Source organism: Mirounga angustirostris, unplaced genomic scaffold (assembly GCF_029215605.1).
Source record: "Mirounga angustirostris isolate CCGP_5_RB_7025 unplaced genomic scaffold, mMirAng1.0.hap1 SCAF_7, whole genome shotgun sequence".
Taxonomy (NCBI): domain Eukaryota; kingdom Metazoa; phylum Chordata; class Mammalia; order Carnivora; family Phocidae; genus Mirounga; species Mirounga angustirostris.
In genome coordinates, this window is record NW_026991715.1 from 79001712 (window position 1) to 79020103 (window position 18392).

An 18392-nucleotide genomic window follows, 5' to 3' on the forward strand; every position below is an offset into this window, starting at 1 on the left:
AATGGCTAGGACTTGAGGGCGAAATGAAATTGTCTACTGCTTATTCTCAAATTTAAACTTTAAGAAGTTCTGTTGAATTTGTAGAATCCAGTTTTTGGAATTTACCTACCTGGCCATTTGGAAAATCTTGTCTTGCCTCACAAACCTGGCATCAGCTTCATTAAAACTTCCTTGGGCCCTAGATGCTTTTGTATTGATGACATCACATGACTGCACTGATTAAAAATATCAGTACACTATATTGTAGGTTAAAACATTTTCTTAAACTTAAAATTTTATTCTGATTTTGAAAGTACTGAAAATTTTTTTTTTGTGGGCCTCTAGAAGTATTGTATACCCTACACAATTCATCTGTAGTGCCTAATGGATAATTGAGTCCTAACTAGAACAGAGGTTAGTAGAGTTACTATTGTTGTGTGTGTATTTGGTTGTTGAAGTTGTATGTGTGTAGGACATCTTTTATTGATTAACATGGTCTAATAGACGCCTGGTTCCCATTCATTTCCCCCCTGAGAAAATTATGGTTTCTTTTACAGAGAAGAGGAAGCAAGAGGCTGGAGAGGGAAGAAAAATGATCATTTCCATACTGAACTGTCCTGGGAAACAAAGTGAAGATCACTTTTTTCCATGGAAAACTTTGCGGCAACAGGTAAGCTCCCCCTCAAAGGCAGAGTAATCTATATTTGGCTCTCTTCGTTTCTACAGTGCTTCAGACACAGTCGGTAAGATATATGGTTATCATTTATGTGAAAAATGTATGCAAATCACATTTGATAATTGGAGACAAAAGTGGGTTTTCTGTTTTTCTTCTAATAGTGCCTTCCTTCAAAGTATTGAATGGTGATTCCTTACATCAGATTTGATACTTTTAGGTACTTCAGCTCCCATGTCCAGTTAGTGGTCACATTCTAAAAGCTTTTTCTTGAACCATGTCTTATACCTTCATCTTTATTTTTAAACCCTTTAGAATATATTTTTATCCTAATGAGCTTATTCTGGATTATGGATGCAAGATCAAGTATTCTAATAAAATCTATCAAAGGTGTGAGTGTGACTAAAGGAGTGATGCTAACTTCATTGTCCTGAGAGCAGATACTCCAGATTACATATCCAAAGTTAGATGTGAACCTATCTTCTGGGAGAAAGGATCAGTGAAGACTGCAGAATTTTTAGTTAAGAAGTGTGTGGGGGTGATAATTGTGGTTTGGATTTGCATTTCCCAGATGAATGATATTGAGTATCTTTTCATGTGTCTGTTGGCCATCTTTAGATCTTTCTATAAAAGTGTCTATTTGGGACCTCTGCCCATTTTTAATCAGATTGCTTGTTTGTTTTGGGAGGGGGGTTGAGTTGTATAAGATTTTTAATATTTCGGTTATTAACCCCTTATTGGATATGTCATTTGTGAGTATCTTCTCCCACTCGGGGGTTGCCATTTCATTTTGTTGATAGTTTTCTTCACTGTGCAAAAGCTTTTTATTTTGGTGTAGTCCCAATAGTTTGTTTTTATTCTGGTTTCTCTTGTCTGAAGAGACCTATCTAGAAAAATGTTGCTATGGCCAGTGTCAGAGAAATTACTGTGTATGTTTTCTTACAGCACTTTATGATTTCAGGTCTCACATTTAGGTCTTTAATCCATCTTGAACTTATTTTTGTGTATGGTATATAAAAAAGTGGTCCAATTTCATTTTTTTGGCATGTATCTGTCCAGTTTTCCGAGCACCATTCATTGAAGAGATGGTCTTTTCCCCCATTCTATAGTCTTGGATCTTTTCTTGGAAATCAATTGGCCATAAAAGTGTGGCTTTATTTCTGGGTTCTCTTTTCTGTTCCACTGATCTAAGGGTCTGTTCTTGTGCCAGTACCACACATGTTTTGATTACTACAGGTTTGTAATGTATCTTGAAATCTGGAATTGTGGTACCTCCAGCTTTGTTCTTCCTGAAGATTGCTTTGGTTATTTGGGTCTTTTGTGCTTCCATACAAATTTTACTGTTATTTGTTGTACTTCCGTGAAACATGCTTTGGATATTTTGATCGAATTGCATTATATCTGTAGATTGCTTTGGGTAGTATGGAAAAATGGGTGAAATAAAAGGAATTAAGAGATACAAACTTCCAGTCATAAAACAAGTCACAGACGTGAAAAGTATGGCATAGGAACTTAATCATTAAGGTCGTAATAATGGTTGACAGATGATGACTACACTTACTGGTGTGAGAAATGAGTAATGTATAGAATTATTAAATCATTATGTTGTACACTTGAAACTAATAAAACACTGTTAATTATACTTCAGTGAAGAGTGGAAGAAATGGGATGTGATCCCAGAATAAAGATAACCCAGGTAGTGCATGTCGAAAGAGCAGGCCATTGACAGACAGCTTACAGCTTTGTATAGATAAGGATTTTCAGTAACATTTTGATGCAATTCCTCAAATAAGAATCAAGTCTCAAGATGGGAAATGGAATTCAGATCACAAGAAACTTTTAAAGAAAACGTACACATCTTTCTTTGATTATATGCATTGTGTATAGTCTTGAAAAAAAAAAAAAAATCCTGTTTGGACCTTACCCATTCTCCCTGTAACAAAGTTCTCTTCTTATTATCCTGAGACCATCTTCTTGATATATTTGTCCTCTTGCATCTATCATCTCTATTATTAATCCTCCAATAGTCAAATCTGTAAATGGGATTTGTTAAAAAAATGAGGTGCTGTGGTCAAATCAGGAGTGATTTCAAGTTTATAAGGCAATCTAGGGCTGCTCAGATGACGTTTGCCTAAGTTTAAACCTGGTCTCACACTTTAGTAAGGAGATAAACCTTCTGATGGAGCTTAATTAGTCGCATTATGAAGGCTAAAGGGACATAGGGTGGGAAGTCCCCATCTTTTCAGTCTCTCTGTTAGACTATAAAACAAACATGCCTTGGTAGTGTGGGCCAACATATTTTTTTCCCTTAATTGTGAATAATTGTGCTTAAGGAGAAGTCTCCATCTGAAAGTGTATCTCAGTGTATCAGGACTCAATATTGTCCCCTGCTTAATAGACATTTCATTATAGTGATTTTATGCTTGGAGTATATTTTTAGATTATTTACTCATTTATTCAATAAATATTGAGCACATGATCCTCATGGATACCTTAATAAACAAGACTGAGGATCCCTTCATTCATGAAATAATCTTGGAAATAACCAAATGAAAATAATCACATGTTCTGAGAGATGGGTGCAACATCACATTCATTTTAGTCAATTTACCTACAGAAAATATAATTCTAATAAGTCACTTTATATAGTTTATAATTTTCCAGGCCAGTCTTATTTATTTATTTACAACAATCATGTAACAGATAAGAAATCTAAAATTCTGAGAGGCCAAGTGACTGGTCCAAACACAGCATTAGAAAGCTGCAGTGCTGGACTCAGACCCAGTTTTCCAAGTCTCCTTTATATATTAAGATTGTGGTGATGAAATCCTCAGATAAAGAGCACATTTCATGAAATGTGGCTCTAAACCAATCCATTACTGTTGAGGGAAGCCCACTTTCCATGAAATTACAACATGTTAGAGATCATAGAAAAAAGTAAAGAAATGAATGACAAATAAAATGTCTTTGGAGAATTAAATGGTAATTTACCTCAAACAAATGATTTATATATTCAAAATCACATTTCTCATTATGAAGAACAACATGCAAAAGATTCATTTTATGAAGCTCAATGAATCCTAAAAGTCAAATAGGGTGATTTTACTACTAAGATCTCATACACATTTTCTTTATTGCTCTGATAGCACAGAAAAATTGGGATCTTTCTTTATATGGAAATTATTGTTTTATTAAGTCCCCATTATCTTTGGCAAATCTCAAAATTCAGCTTTTTACCTGTAAAAAATAACAATCCCGTTCTCGGTGTCTACTCTCAAATCAGCAGAACAAGTAATGTGCAAAACCACTACCAAAATAACTTCCTTTTTCCTGCAAGCATTGCAAAATAAAAATAAAAATAAAAACCTCAATTCCAAATGATAAAATTCTTCAAATTTTAGATGTTGAAAACGTGATTCTATATATCCTAAACCACCATTTACCCTCTGGACTATTGCTGCTGAACATTTAATTGTGACTCAAATGAATGTTCTAACATTTTAAAACCATTTTCCTTTGAACAATAACAGCAATAAGATTCAGGTGGCTGGAGAATACTCACAATAGATGGCATCCAATTACATGGTGGTGCCCTTGAAGTCTTTGTGTTTAGGCAGCAGGGTGGGAGTTATTTATTAGTGAAATACTATCCATTCTAAAAACAGTTCAGACCATTGCACAGTATACTCACTGTTCTATTTCTGCTTTTTGGAAATAGGTATGTTGAGCATCAGGGCAGTGACAAAGAAAAGCATTTATAAGTAGGCTTTAGGAAGCTGACACCAATGGACATAAAATAGATACATTGCATCTGTGGAACATTATCCCTTATTTCCAACACAGCGCTCATTGTTGGAACCTCTATGAATATTGTATGATTATTGCTTTTCACACAGTTCAAGAAGACAATCATGTGGCACCATTAAGACATTTGTGTTTAAATTTTTTTTTTTTTTTTTAAAGAATTCAGAGGTGAGCATTGATAAAAGGGCTGGGTGAGAATGGGTGTTTGAGGCAGACCTGTCTAGAAAAGCTAGGTCAAGTCACCTCTGGTCATGTGGTTAGAAAAAGATTACAGTGTGCAAACCAAGAAGCTTTTCAAAGTCTTCCTTTACCAATCTTCATTCTTAGTAATTTTTTTCATGTACACATTTAGATCCTCAGGAATAAATTGAAAAAGTCTGATATTCTCACCTGGCTTCTCATTCAGAGTAATGAATAAAAGCCATACTGTTCTAATTATTTGTCCAGTCTGATTCATATCTTAGAAAATTCCATGGGAGTAGGTACATAGGTAAATTCTTTTTAGTCAGTTACTTTAAAATACATAATATGGGGTGCCTGGGTGGCTCAGTTGTTAAGCGTCTGCCTTCAGCTCAGGTCATGATCCCAGGGTCCTGGGATCGAGCCCCGCATCGGGCTCTCTGCTCGGTGGGAAGGCTGCTTCTACTTCTCCCACTCCCCCTGTCTGTGTTCCCTCCCTCGCTGTCTCTCTCTCTGTCAAATAAATAAAATATTTTAAAAAATAATATATGGCAACTTTTTGTAGTACAAGTATACATAACCATAATTCAAGGTGGGATACTTTTTCACTTGATAATATAAAAAATTCATATGGGTAATTTTAATAAGTTAGTTTAAAATGTCTTATAATACAAGCATTTTTAGAATAGTATAATTTTGAGTTACTAATTATTGGCCATATCGGAGTAATGACAGCTCCCATCATCTGAATGCTGATATTTTTTTCAAACATATATTTAGCTCCTTTAACAACATTGTTATATAGGAAATATGGGAAATCCTGGAAGAGTTGAGATACTCAGAGTATTTGCCAACATTTTTCCCATGGTCAGTAATTTAAGATGAACTTGAATTAATACAGTTTTTTATTTGATATATAGTCAGAACATCAATTAAGGATGTATTAAACGTAGAAATCAGTGATAGTACAAAATAGATAACTCTTCCTTCTTGAAAGGAACATACAGTTCCTTAAGGAGATTACCCACAGATTCATACAATTACAACTAAATATTTATGTGAAATTCAAGTTATAGACAAGAGCAGAGAAAGCAGAGGGAGAGAGCCATGGAAGGTGTGAGGGGAGGGTGATGGTGGCTGTGGCAATCTATTAAATTCTAAGGAGTAAGTTGAACTACATGCAGGTGAAGAGCTGAGGAATCCTATTGCCAGGGGATCCATGTTGCAAGCAAGTGCTGAGAGGTAAAAGTGAATTTGGCATATATAAAAACAAAAAAATAAATGCTATTGTGCATACTGATTGGAGGGTTCATATTAGAAAGTGAAATTTGGAAAATTAAGGAAGAAGTTCAAGGTGATCTTGATTATTAAGTGAAGTAGCACAACCCTTCCTATCAAAATATCAGGTTGTATTGATGGGAGGGGGAAATATAGGAGAAAGACATGAGGGAAGTGATGTTTTGCTGTGTTTTAATCTGGCTACAAAATGCAGGATGGATTTGGATGAACGAAGAAACCACTGTGGTGGTTAGGATATAAATGATAGGACCTATATACCACAGTGCTTTCCCTGTGGATAAGAAGAATATTTTAGAGATTAAGAAGAACATAAAAGAAAAAAGTAGATACAGAAGTATAATATGTAAACATTCTAAGACTCCATGACTTGATGTGGTCGAGCTTGTCTTGGTTTAAAGATGATGAATTTGGCTTTATTTTGAGTTTGAAGCAGACAGAAAATCAAAGTAGTTGGTTCTACTAACCATGTATAGGATGGATTTTTTTTCGCAACCATGTTTGTTGCTCATTGTTTACTTTTGAATGACCTATTACAGAGCATGGGTCCCTAAGGCAGCCATTGTTTGTCTAGATTCACTGTTTTTTGTTCTTATCAATGAAATGATAAAGGTCAGTGTATATGAATGTTAGTTTCTTGGGCGAGGGAGGTATTAATCCTAAAAGAATACTAGCTATTAATCATGATCTAAGAAAATGATGGCTTCTATGAAGACACAATTTCAAATGTTCAATTTAAATGGTTTAGGTCTAAAACATGGCAGGGTGCACCATTCATTCTCTAAGGCACTTGGGCCATCACTTGGTGAGGATTTACAAATATGAAATACTGAGTCATTCTGTAGCACTTGGGGAAAATTTAAGGGTTAACATTTATATGCCACAATGGGGTTGCAAATGTTAGGATTGTTACTTGGTCTCATAGTAAGGCTTTTATGTGTCAGGAGTCTACAACAAATACTACTTTATTTTTCTTACATGTTTTCCTATAAAAACTATAAACTCCTTAAAATTAAAAGAACCTAAGCATATGTCTTAGTTATATGAATGATTGTGGGTTAGGAAAAACTGTTGCATGTCTCAGGCAAAAGAAAACATGAAATGAGAGAGAAATTAACAAGTAAAGAAAAAAAAATCTGAAGTTTCTGGAGCCTATGGTGAAGAGAAATAGATACTGAGAAAGGGCCTAGGGAATCAGCAATAAAGGTCAAGTGTAGCTCCAAGAAGATGACAGAGCCGCCCTTTATCTTGTTCTTGCCAGCAATACTTTTAAGAATCTTTGGGTGGCTGAGTGATATAGACCATGAAGTTAGGGCATAACTAAGAAATCTGTCTGGATTGGAGAAAGTGGAACTTGAACTATGTCTAAAATATGAATATAATTAAAAGATGCATGAGAGACTGAAATTCATCCAGGAAAATGTAGGAAGTAAAACAGAGGCATAGAAGGACAAAACATGAGTTAGGGCTGATATAGAGAAATATTTGAATAAAATCCACAGTCAAGAAAGAAAATGAGGTTCAGTAGGGAAGTACAAGGTGGCCAGATGATGTGCATGCTTTAAAATCCAGTGGAGGGGTGCCTGGGTGGCTCAGTCGTTAAGCGTCTGCCTTCGGCTCAGGTCATGGTCCCAGGGTCCTGGGATCGAGCCCCGCATCGGGCTCCCTGCTCCACGGGAAGCCTGCTTCTCCCTCTCCCTCCCCCCCTGCTTGTGATCCCTCTCTCGCTGTGTCTCTGTCAAATAAATACATAAAAAATCTTTAAAAAAATAAAATAAAATAAAATCCAGTGGAAGGATTTGTGCTGTGGGAGATGGAATAAGAGTGGCAAAAATGTTTGAAACTTTGTGTTTAAGTGTTTTTATAAGATTAAGTTGTATTTAAGATTATTCTGTTGGTAATAAGTGGGGTATTTGGGAGAATAAGAAGCCAGAGGTAGGATGTGTGGTTTGGAGCATCATGAAATAATCTGGGAGTAAATCACAAAGAATTGAATTTCTCAATATTATGTATTTGAAAGCTTACTTTTGCTATTTAAATTTCCTGATAGAAGATGATAAAGTGGAGACATCATGAGCTTTGGAACCAGAGACATCTGGGTTATATGTCTTTCTCCAATAATTACTAGCTTTGAGACCTTAAGCAAGTTACTTATTTAACCCGTGTTTAGAGATAATGTTGTATATTGACAGACTTGTTGAGAAATAAAATAATATCAGGGTGCCTGGGTGGCTCAGTTGGTTGAGCTTCTGACTCTTGATTTCAGCTCAGGTCGTGATTTCAGGGCCCTGGGATCAAGCCCCACCTCCAGGGGGAGTTTGCCTGAGATTCTCCCTCTCCCCCTCCCCTCAGGCTTGTGCGCTCATGTGCATGCATGCTCTCTATCTCTCAAATAATAAATAAATTAATTAACATAAAATAATTGTAATATAGAGACAGAAATACAAGTATATATACACATATGATAATAGTGCCTCACACCTAATTCTCAATAAAAATGTTGGTGTGTGCCTTTACATCTTTTATGTCCTTTATTTGGCTTTTATATGCATGTTTTATCTTATTATCCTCCTCAATATTCTTTTCTTTGGCAAAGTACTTAAAGTCCATAAACTGCTTGAACAAGAGAATAATTTGAAACTATATAAATACTATAAAATAATGGTTCAGCAAGGGAAATGATGACAGCAAAAGGGACATATTGTGGAAGCAGGCCATATATATAACTGGTCAAAATTTTCTCAAGTAAAAAATGCATTTACCTCTGCCACTGAAGATTCTAAATTTCTTCTGAAAGTTACTTGGTCAGGAACAATACTTTTTATGTCCTCTTAAGAAAATACTACCTCGGAGCGCCTGGGTGGCTCAGTCAGTTAAGCGTCTGCCTTCGGCTCAGGTCATGATCCCAGGGTGCTGGGATCAAGCCCCTCTTTGGCCTCCCTGCTCAGTGGAGAGCCTGCTTCTCCCTCTCCCTCTGCTGCTCCCCCTGCTTGTTCTCTCTCTCTCTATGTCAAATAAATAAATAAAATCTTAAAAAAAAAAAAAAACTACCTGAAGTGCATAATGAAATGTTTGACATGTTGCATGCAGCATTGGGCTAGACCTTTTATGGATTTTTTTAAACTATCCTTTATGTGAAGACATTTAGCAGAGTACATTTGTCCTTCATAGATGGCAAAACGCATCCCTTTATCTCTCCATCATTTGTGACCTATAGAACCTTAACATCTGTCTGTGTTTCCTATATACTAGGGAAACAGCAAGTCCAGAGAGAGTCAAGATAAATTTATTTCCTCAGAATGATAAACTTCCCATATACTTACAAGATGATCCCTGGGCTTAAAGATTCAACTGCAGTATGTTAGAAAAAGGCATTGTAATAGATGGTTTATTAAGTTTTTGGTTCTATGTGACTATCAATTAGAACAATTCTTAGACTCCCAACACAACCACTCCCAACCTCCTTTCTTATTGTCATTGATAAAGTCATCTTTGTTGAGAACTTAGTCTCTCCCTAATAGTCGAACTTCTAAGGTATCTTCCATTTTACCAGCTGTATAATTCAAGCCAAATTAAACTCCTCTGGAATACTGAGTACTAATGCAAACTTAAATTTAGTACGTGTAAAAATCCTTCCAAAATAATTTCCTTTAAACGAGACACGAATGAATTAATCTCCCATGACCAAAATGTGAAATGATTTTAGATTTCGATGAGCTTCCTTGTTCACAATAGTTTTAATGGATAGTAAGAATAATTTCTAATACCAATTATATTTCAGTGTTTTATCTACAGAATTTAATTCAATTCTGACCACAGATTTGGGTAAATGAGAAGTTTGGGTATTATTGATTTATATTCACAAAAAGGAAATTAGGGCCTAAAAGTTGAGAGCTATTTAATGTTAGGCTTAGCAGCTTCATTGATGACTTCATCTGCATAGCTAGTATTGAGTGTGGCCTCAGTGTCTCTATTGTGCTATCTAAACCTTAGCTTTAGCCCTAATTTTGAAGAGAAAGGCTCATTCTATCCAGCATAGCTCTTTTCAGGCAGAGAAGAGCATGATGCAAGGGTAGGATATGAAGACAGCAAAGGAGATCCACCATAGATCCAGTGATAGTCTACAGTGCTCATATAGCATGTTTATAGACCTAAGTGTTGTGCATCTTGGCCATGCTTCAATATGTACAAAGTATCTAGCCTACATTGGGCTTGCCCTCCATCTGTGGGTCAGCTTTAGAGTTCTTACATATGAAGTATCTGGTAGTGCTTGGGCTTACTCTGTTTGCTGGGTTCTAGCTTCTGTCCATTAAGGACAGACATCTCATTTTAGTTTAGTCTGCCTACAAATTTGTCCCTATTAGCCAAATTACCTAAATTGTATCATTATGAATGATCATTGTCATCAAGTCTTATGTTATGAGTTCAAATTTCCATCCACATTACCTTGGAAGTACCATAGTAAACCCTAATTAAAGTGTGCATTCTTCTTGAAGGGAATATCTAAAATATATCCGTCCCTTCTCTCCAACTCTTTTAATTAAGAGATTGTTACATCAGATCTCAATTTCTCAAGCCATCTTCTTAAAATTGGGATATAAATAATGATATGCTCAGATGATGTAAACTGGCTCCTTGATCCTGTGATATTTTATCAAAGTGGCCATGAAAATGTAGGTGTGATATGGAAGATGAAAAAGTTGAGGCTCAAAGAATAGCATGGATTTTGCTTTTCTAATTTATGAGCTATTTATTCATAAACACCAATGAAAAGCTTCCTTTATTTCACCCAGACCATATTTGCCCTTAACATGATGTCAGACTTCCACATCCACTAAATTAATTGAAAAAATAAATCAGACACCTGGAAGATATTAAGTGATAAAAGCAATCTATCATAACATCTTGCATAAATCATTTGAAGGTTCCAAAATCTTTCAATCACAATTATACACATTTCTTTTTGTTGGAAAATGGCTGGTCTCCTTATGCTACTACACTATTGGAATTAAGTAGGATCATTTCAGCTAACTTCTCTAGGTAAGCATCTAAGTTCTGTGAAGCATCTCTCATAATTTTTTGGTATGCAATTGCTTTGATCAGCCCCTCCTCTCCTCTGAAGGGTTTCATTATGTTCAGGCCACTTGATGTTTGCTTTATCTTAATTGTAATCTTTTTAGCTTCTTCAAAGTACTTTATTTATACTATACTTAATATTAAGCCTGAGTAGAGAAACTCCTCCTCAGAACTGCATAGAACAAACTAACTTCCATATGGAATTTCCCCCGTTCTAGAATGTAATAAATTGGAGTTACTGGTCATGGAGGTTGATAGCATATAGTTTGGGGTCAAGTAATCTGAATTTAAATCCCAACTCAAATTTAAGTTACCTAATTTTTGAGGCCCAAGTTTTCACCTATAATGGACATAATGGCCTTAAATCTAAGATTTATTCAAGGTAGCAAATGAAGGAACATATGTAAGGAAGTTGGCATACCTGACATAGGAGTTAATAAATAATAGTCATTACATTTATATATTCCTTAAGTGCATATATAGATTCAAATTTCTATTGTCACTCACTGATTTCATGATTTCTGTAAGTTAACTTATTCTGGTTTACTAATACACTAATACATTATAAGGATATTAATTTGTTCTAATACTATAGTTTTTATGAAGTAATATGGCAATTAATTACAGAATATGGTAAATATTTTAAAATTTTTCTTATTTATAACCTTTATCTTTTTTTTTTTTAAAGATTTTATTTATTTATTTGACAGAGGTACAGCGAGAGAGGGAACACAAGCAGGGGGAGTGGGAGAGGGAGAAGCAGGCTTCCCGCTGAGCAGGGAGCCTGATGTGGGGCCCAGTCCCAGGACCCTGGGATCATGACCCGAGCTGAAAGCAAACGCTTAATGACTGAGCCACCCAGGTGCCCCTATAATCTTTATCTTTTATAGCACTTTGGAAATTACAGATAGTAGGGCTTTAGTAATGGAAAACTGAAAAAGAGGACTATTTGGTTAAATAATCATTTAAGGAATACTATAATTAAGAATTTGTAAATTATTTCAATGACATCCTTGGGGAAATAAAATGCAGTATTTTTCTCATAAAGAATCTTTTCTGTAAACATCAATTCATGTTTAATACATATATGATTCAGAGATAAAATGATTTCACCATAAATCATTTTTTGTTGTCCTCAGCACTCTTATGAACATCCATGGATTGTTAGCATTGGTGGGAATTCCTAAGGCAATTTGAAAATACACTCTTACATAGTAACTTGCTTTCTTTAAGCATGATGGGATAAGCAAAAATAATATCTGTTGTCTTTAAAGGCATGTTTGAAGTTTCTATATCATTAAAATGGTACAATAGGGACGCCTGGGTGGCTCAGTCGGTTAAGCGTCTGCCTTCGGCTCAGGTCATGATCCCAGGGTCCTGGGATCAAGTCCCGCATCGGGCTCCCTGCTCCGCGGGGAGCCTGCTTCTCCCTCTGCCTCTGTCTCTCTCTCTCTCTCTGTCTCTCATGAATAAATAAATAAAATCTTAAAAAAAAAAATGGTACAATATTCCTTATTAGGTTTACTACTCCTTGAAAAAATAGCATTACTCCAGGTATTTTGGATTTATTTGATCATAATTTGGAGAAATCTGTATGAGATGGAATTCTTTGTTGCTTTATTTGTTTGATATATATAGAAGGGCAATAAGGAAAATGTTAAAAATTATGTAATATATAAAAGAATACAATGAAGGGTAAACAAAAGTATTAATTTTCAGTATTGATGAAATGTTAAACAATCCAGAACTTACACTACTATTACAATTACATGTTGGAAATAATTGCAATTATGTGGGCCAGTTAATTTCATTTTTCTACTATTCTGTATATTTGAATACAAAAGATGCAGTATAAAAAAAAATAACCATTATAACAGAAAGCGAAGACAGTTGGGCACACAATGACAGTGTATCTGGTAGGCAAAGTGGAAAACAGTACATCTCTTTGTGAAATGTATTCTAAAATATTTTATATATTAAAATGCATATAAAATGATTTTTCCTAATATATACACAAATATATAATATATATTCTGATTAAAATATTTCCTTTTGGAGGTATGGCTATATATAATAGCACACACTATGCGATGATATATAGACTGTCAAAGCAATAAATTTGATATGACCAATGCAGATTTATAATCTTGGTGAAGACAACAGTGTAGTAGGATGAGTCCTCTTTTGTACTAAACTAATACATTTATATTTTGTATTAGTTATGTGCTAATAGGCATAAAAATCACTTAAATTTATTAATGAAAAGACTGGAAAAATAGAGCTTTGAAAGTTCAAAGGAGAAATCAAGGTGACTATCAATATAAGCAGTTCACTTTTAACACATAAGTTCAATGATATTCAGAAAGAATTACAAAGAAAAGAAATTCAAAGATCTCATAAGCATAAAAAAGTCAAAGAAGGTCAATCTTGAAAGAGCTGCTGGAGGGGATCAGAGAGATAAAATTTAAATCTCATAATTACTGTTAGAAAATTAAGAGAATAAAAATGGCCAACATCAAATCAAAAACTTTCAAAGTGGCAGAGGAGATTGAGAAATAACAATAAAATCCATCCAGACATAGCAACCAGAATTCATATTCAAAAATGCTTAAAAGGAAAAAGAGCATTGACCAATATACTATCAGTAAAGTCCCTAGAAATCATTCAGAGTAAGTAGTCAATGAGTATAAGCAGGGAAAAATATTTTCTCCTGAGTCATGGAGAATTAAAAACCTTGAGAAAAATGATAAAATTCTAAATTTGAAATCCCTCAAGACTCGGGCTAAAGAAGAGTTCCTGAATGATAGTTAACAGATTCAGTTGAGGCCATCTCTGATTCTTTGGACAAATGGTCCATTGACCAAATCAGTCTGAGAAATTTTAATTTATATTCCTGGAGATAGCAATTTGTATTTATTCTAAACAGTTAAATATAGAATCTATGGATCAGTGAGTTTTTTTTCTACTTCAAGACTAAATTCCTCCAGAAAATAATCATTTCCATAGGACCTTATTTATAATTAGTAAAAACCCTTAAGCTGTGTGAATCCATTCTGATAGAAATTATTAAGTAAATGAGAGATCCATAATCAAGGAGATAGAGCATAACTCCCCATCCTTGGAGTATGGACTGTGCCTAGTGACATCCTTCCAAAGAATGCAGTGTGGAATGGGGAAAAGAGTAATTTTACAGTGTAGAAACCTTACAAACATTAACTCAGATAATCCAGGTCAACATCATCAGTGGTGAGTTATGTTGATAGTGTGTAACCTTGATAAAATGTGATAAGAATTGTACTTCATGTTCTTCCTCCAAAAACCCATAATCGTATTTTAATCATGAGGAAAACATCAGGCAAATTCCAAATGATGGACATTTTATAAAATACCTGATCAGTGCTCTTCCTTAAGCGGTCAAGATCATCCAAAACAAAAGTATGAGGAAGTGTCACAACCAGGAGGAGCCTAAGGACACATGACAACTAAATGTAATGTGCTATCATGTATGAGGTCCTGGAACAGAAAAAGGATGTGAGGTAAAAACTAAGGAAATCTGAAAAGAGTATGGACATTAGTTTTTTAATTAAAAACAAACAAAAAAAACTTGTCAGGATGATATTTAAAATTACATAAAAGACCTTAAACATTTTTAAGAACTATTCACATACAGGGAATTACCATTTACGAGTCTTAAAATTAGGCTATTGTCAAAAGGTGACATTGTGGTAGATTGCACAGCTATTTCTGACTCCATAATTATTCATACAGTTGAGGTTATTTGCTAATATAATAATAAGGCATATTCAGTAGAATCTTAACTCTGTGGAAACAGATTCAAAAATTGAGAGGTCAAGTATGGTAAATTATAAGCATGAAAATTTTATCACTTGGAATTTCAGAACAATTTAAACAGTGTCAAACATTAATTCACAAATATAGCAGCAGATGTATAAGTATGTTAATATTCTTAAGACTGAACAAGAAAATGTTATATTTTTACATATAATGTGTTTAATAGAATTACTTCCAGAAAATAATTCAAGCTACACACACATAAAAATAGGTACCATATTTACATGTTCACATGCAAGTATTTTAATCAATTTTATAAAGATGATTTTATTAACTGTCAGCCACTTAAAGCAAAACTGTGCTACTATGGGAGTGATGTTTTATCCTTAGCTTTGATGGTGGGCTTCTGGTGATAAATACACTATTAGAGTTTACTGTCCCATATTGATGGTATTAACTAAGGTGTTAGTATGGATCACTAATGGTATTTAAAATGATAGAAGACAATCAGAATTAGATATGAAAACAATGGATCGTGGATCACCACATCAAAAACCAATGATGTATGGTGACTAACATAACATAATAAAATTTTTAAAAAATCATAAAATAAAATAAATAAAAAAGTAAAAATTTGGCAAGGGAAAATAAAGAATTTTTTTCTTTTTTTTTAAAGTAAAAAAAAAAAAATGTCTTTCCTAAAAGAAAAGCTGATTAAACATCAAGGGTTTTTCCTTTAAAAAATTAACAAGTAAGAGAAAGTAGAATCTTAGGAAATGTGCTAGCACAAACACCTATAAATAAACTCTTTAAAACTGAAACTTAGAAATGCTCTTCAGGTACAAAAAATAGAAAATTATGCATCAATGAAAAATTTAGTTTTGAAAGAAAACTCCATTCAATTGCAAAAGCAACTGATCAACAACTTTAAAATTATTTATGAGCATGACAGATTAGATATATATTGTATACTATAGTTGGCTAAAAAATAATTCTAATGCTACTTCCCTGTCAAGCCAAAATCCCTCTTCAAATGATTCACTGTAATAGCCTTCTAAATGATATCCCTACTTGTGTATCTGCCTTCCTAGAATCTATTTCAATGCAGTAGCCAGAGTAACCTTATTAAAATATTAGGTCATTTCATATCTCTACTCAAAACCATCTGATGTCTACTTGATTCTCTCAGAATGGAGGCTAAAATCCTTCCAAAAGCCTAGAAGGCCTAAAGGGCACTGGCCCTTAATTAGCTCTGTGAAGACTACCCTCCCTCTGAACATTACCCTCCACTCTCTCCTTTGGCTTTCATACTGAATGTCACACTTGAATTCACTCAGTGTGCTCCTAACTGAGGCACATTTTGCAGCTGCTTTTTTCTGCTTAGAATCAACTTTATCCATATGTCTAAATCACCTTTTTCACCTCTTTCAAGTCCTCAAATACTACCTTCAGAATGAGATCTATGCTCACCTCATTATTTTGCAACTCCAACTCACCCCTTGTATTCCTTTTTTAAAATTTATTTTTATTTAAATTCAATTAACATAAAATATATTATTGGTGTCAGAGGCAGAGATCAGCAATTCATCAGTCTTATATAATACTCAGTGCTCATTACATCACGTGCCCTCCTTAATGTCCATCACCCAGTTACCCCATGCCTCCACTCCCCTCCCCTCCAGTAACCCTCAGTTTGTTTCCTATGATTAAGAGTATCTTATGGTTTGTCTCCCTCTCTGATTTTGTCTTGTTTTATTTTTTCCTCTCTTCCCCTCTGGTCTTCTGTTTTGTTTCTTAAATTCCACATATCAGTGAGATCATATAATTGTCTTCCTCTGATTGACTTATTTTGCTTAGCATAACAGCCTCTAGTTCCATCCACGTCATTGCAAATGGCAAGATTTCATTTTTTGATGGCTGCATAATATTCCATTGTATATGCATACCACACCTTCTTTTATCCATTCATCTGTCGATGGACACCTGGGCTCTTTCCATAGTTTGGCTATTGTGGACATTTCTGCTGTAAACATAGGAGTGCCGGTGCCCCTTCGGATCCCTACATTTGTATCTTTGGGGTAAATACTTAGTAGTGTAATTGCTGGGCCGTAGGGTAGCTCTATTTTCAACCTTTTTTTTTTAAAGATTTTATTTATTTGACAGAGAGAGACACAGAGAGGGAACACAAGGGGGGAGTGGGAGAGGGAAAAGCAGGGGGAGTGGGAGAGGGAGAAGCAGGCTTCCCGTGGAGCAGGGAGCCCAATGCCGGGCTTGATCCCAGGACCCTGGAATCATGGCCTGAGCTGAAGGCAGACACTTAACAACTGAGCCACCCAGGCACCCCTATTTTCAACCTTTTGAGGAACCTCCATTCTGTTTTCCAGAGTGGCTGCACCAGCTTGCATTCCCACCAAAAGTGTAAGAGGGTTCCCCTTTCTCTGCATCCTCACCAACATCTGTCATTTCCTGAGTGGTTAATTTTAGCCATTCTGACAGGTGTGAGGTGGTATCTCCTTGTGGTTTTGATTTGTATTTCCCTGATGCTGAGTGATGTTGAGCATTTTTTCATGTATCTGTTGGCTCATCTCCTGTATTCCTATTCCTCTTTACACAGATCTGTGTTTTCCATGGCACCTAACATCTTTTACCATATTATTCATTTTGTTATCCTGATATTTCTTATTTGTATTCTACCTCTAGAATATAAGCTTTATGAGAACAGACATGCTGGTGTTTTTGGTCCATTGAAACAATTCCAGAATCTCACACAGACTAGATGTTCAGTAAATACTTGATGAATGAACAAATGACAATATTTTTGTTCTCTGTGGTTCTTTTTAGTTATTTTGTTCAGAGATCTAAAATAAGAGTCCTTGAACCTTTGAAGGAAAATGAAAGGAAGTGAACTAACAACGAGGTAAAAGATGTATTAAAGAAATGAATCATGGAATACTACATCAAAAACTAATGATGTAATGTATGGTGATTAACATAATAAAATTAAAAAAAAAAGATGTATTAAAGAAAATGTATCTGAGATCTTACTGAAATGAACAGCAACCCAGCAATGCAAAAAGAAGCAAGGAAACTTTATAATAAGGATAAGTTTATGTTATTTGTGGCACTCAGGAATATTCCAGGTTTTTCATTCCACCCACCTGAATTGAGAGTATATAGAGAAAATTAAGAGGATTGTTTCTGTAGTCATACTTCCTGGCTTGGAATTCCTGCTGCTTTGTTTTAATACCTATGTGAACAAGATATTTTACTTAACATTTTGCTTCAATTCCTTCAGGCGAAGAATGGAAATAGAATAACGTTCATCTCATGCTTTTTGGGGCCTTATGAAATTTGTATAGTGATTCCAACAGTGTCTTTGTCAGATTTTGCTATCATTCTAGAATTCATAAAAAGGAATGGAATATTTTCCCTCCATTTGCCGTGGTTATGCCATCTTTTGACTTATTGAAGTTCATCCTACATAGTCTTCTTGATTGCGTATTAGAAAAGGTACTCTTTTTATTAAGTTCAAGACTGTTTTCTATAGTCGTTCTTCTTGAAAGTTAGTTTAGCTGAATATAAAATACAATTC

At 34.8% G+C, this 18392-nt stretch overlaps 1 long non-coding RNA gene across 1 annotated transcript in view; it reads left to right on the forward strand.

The window, feature by feature from the left end:
• Window positions 1–18392, forward strand: part of LOC123860799 (uncharacterized) — a 408437-nt gene that overhangs the window by 84691 nt on the left and 305354 nt on the right. Inside the window, exon 6 of the long non-coding RNA XR_006794868.3 lies at window positions 537–649. This is a non-coding gene — a long non-coding RNA (uncharacterized LOC123860799). The remainder of the gene's footprint in view (window positions 1–536; window positions 650–18392) is intronic.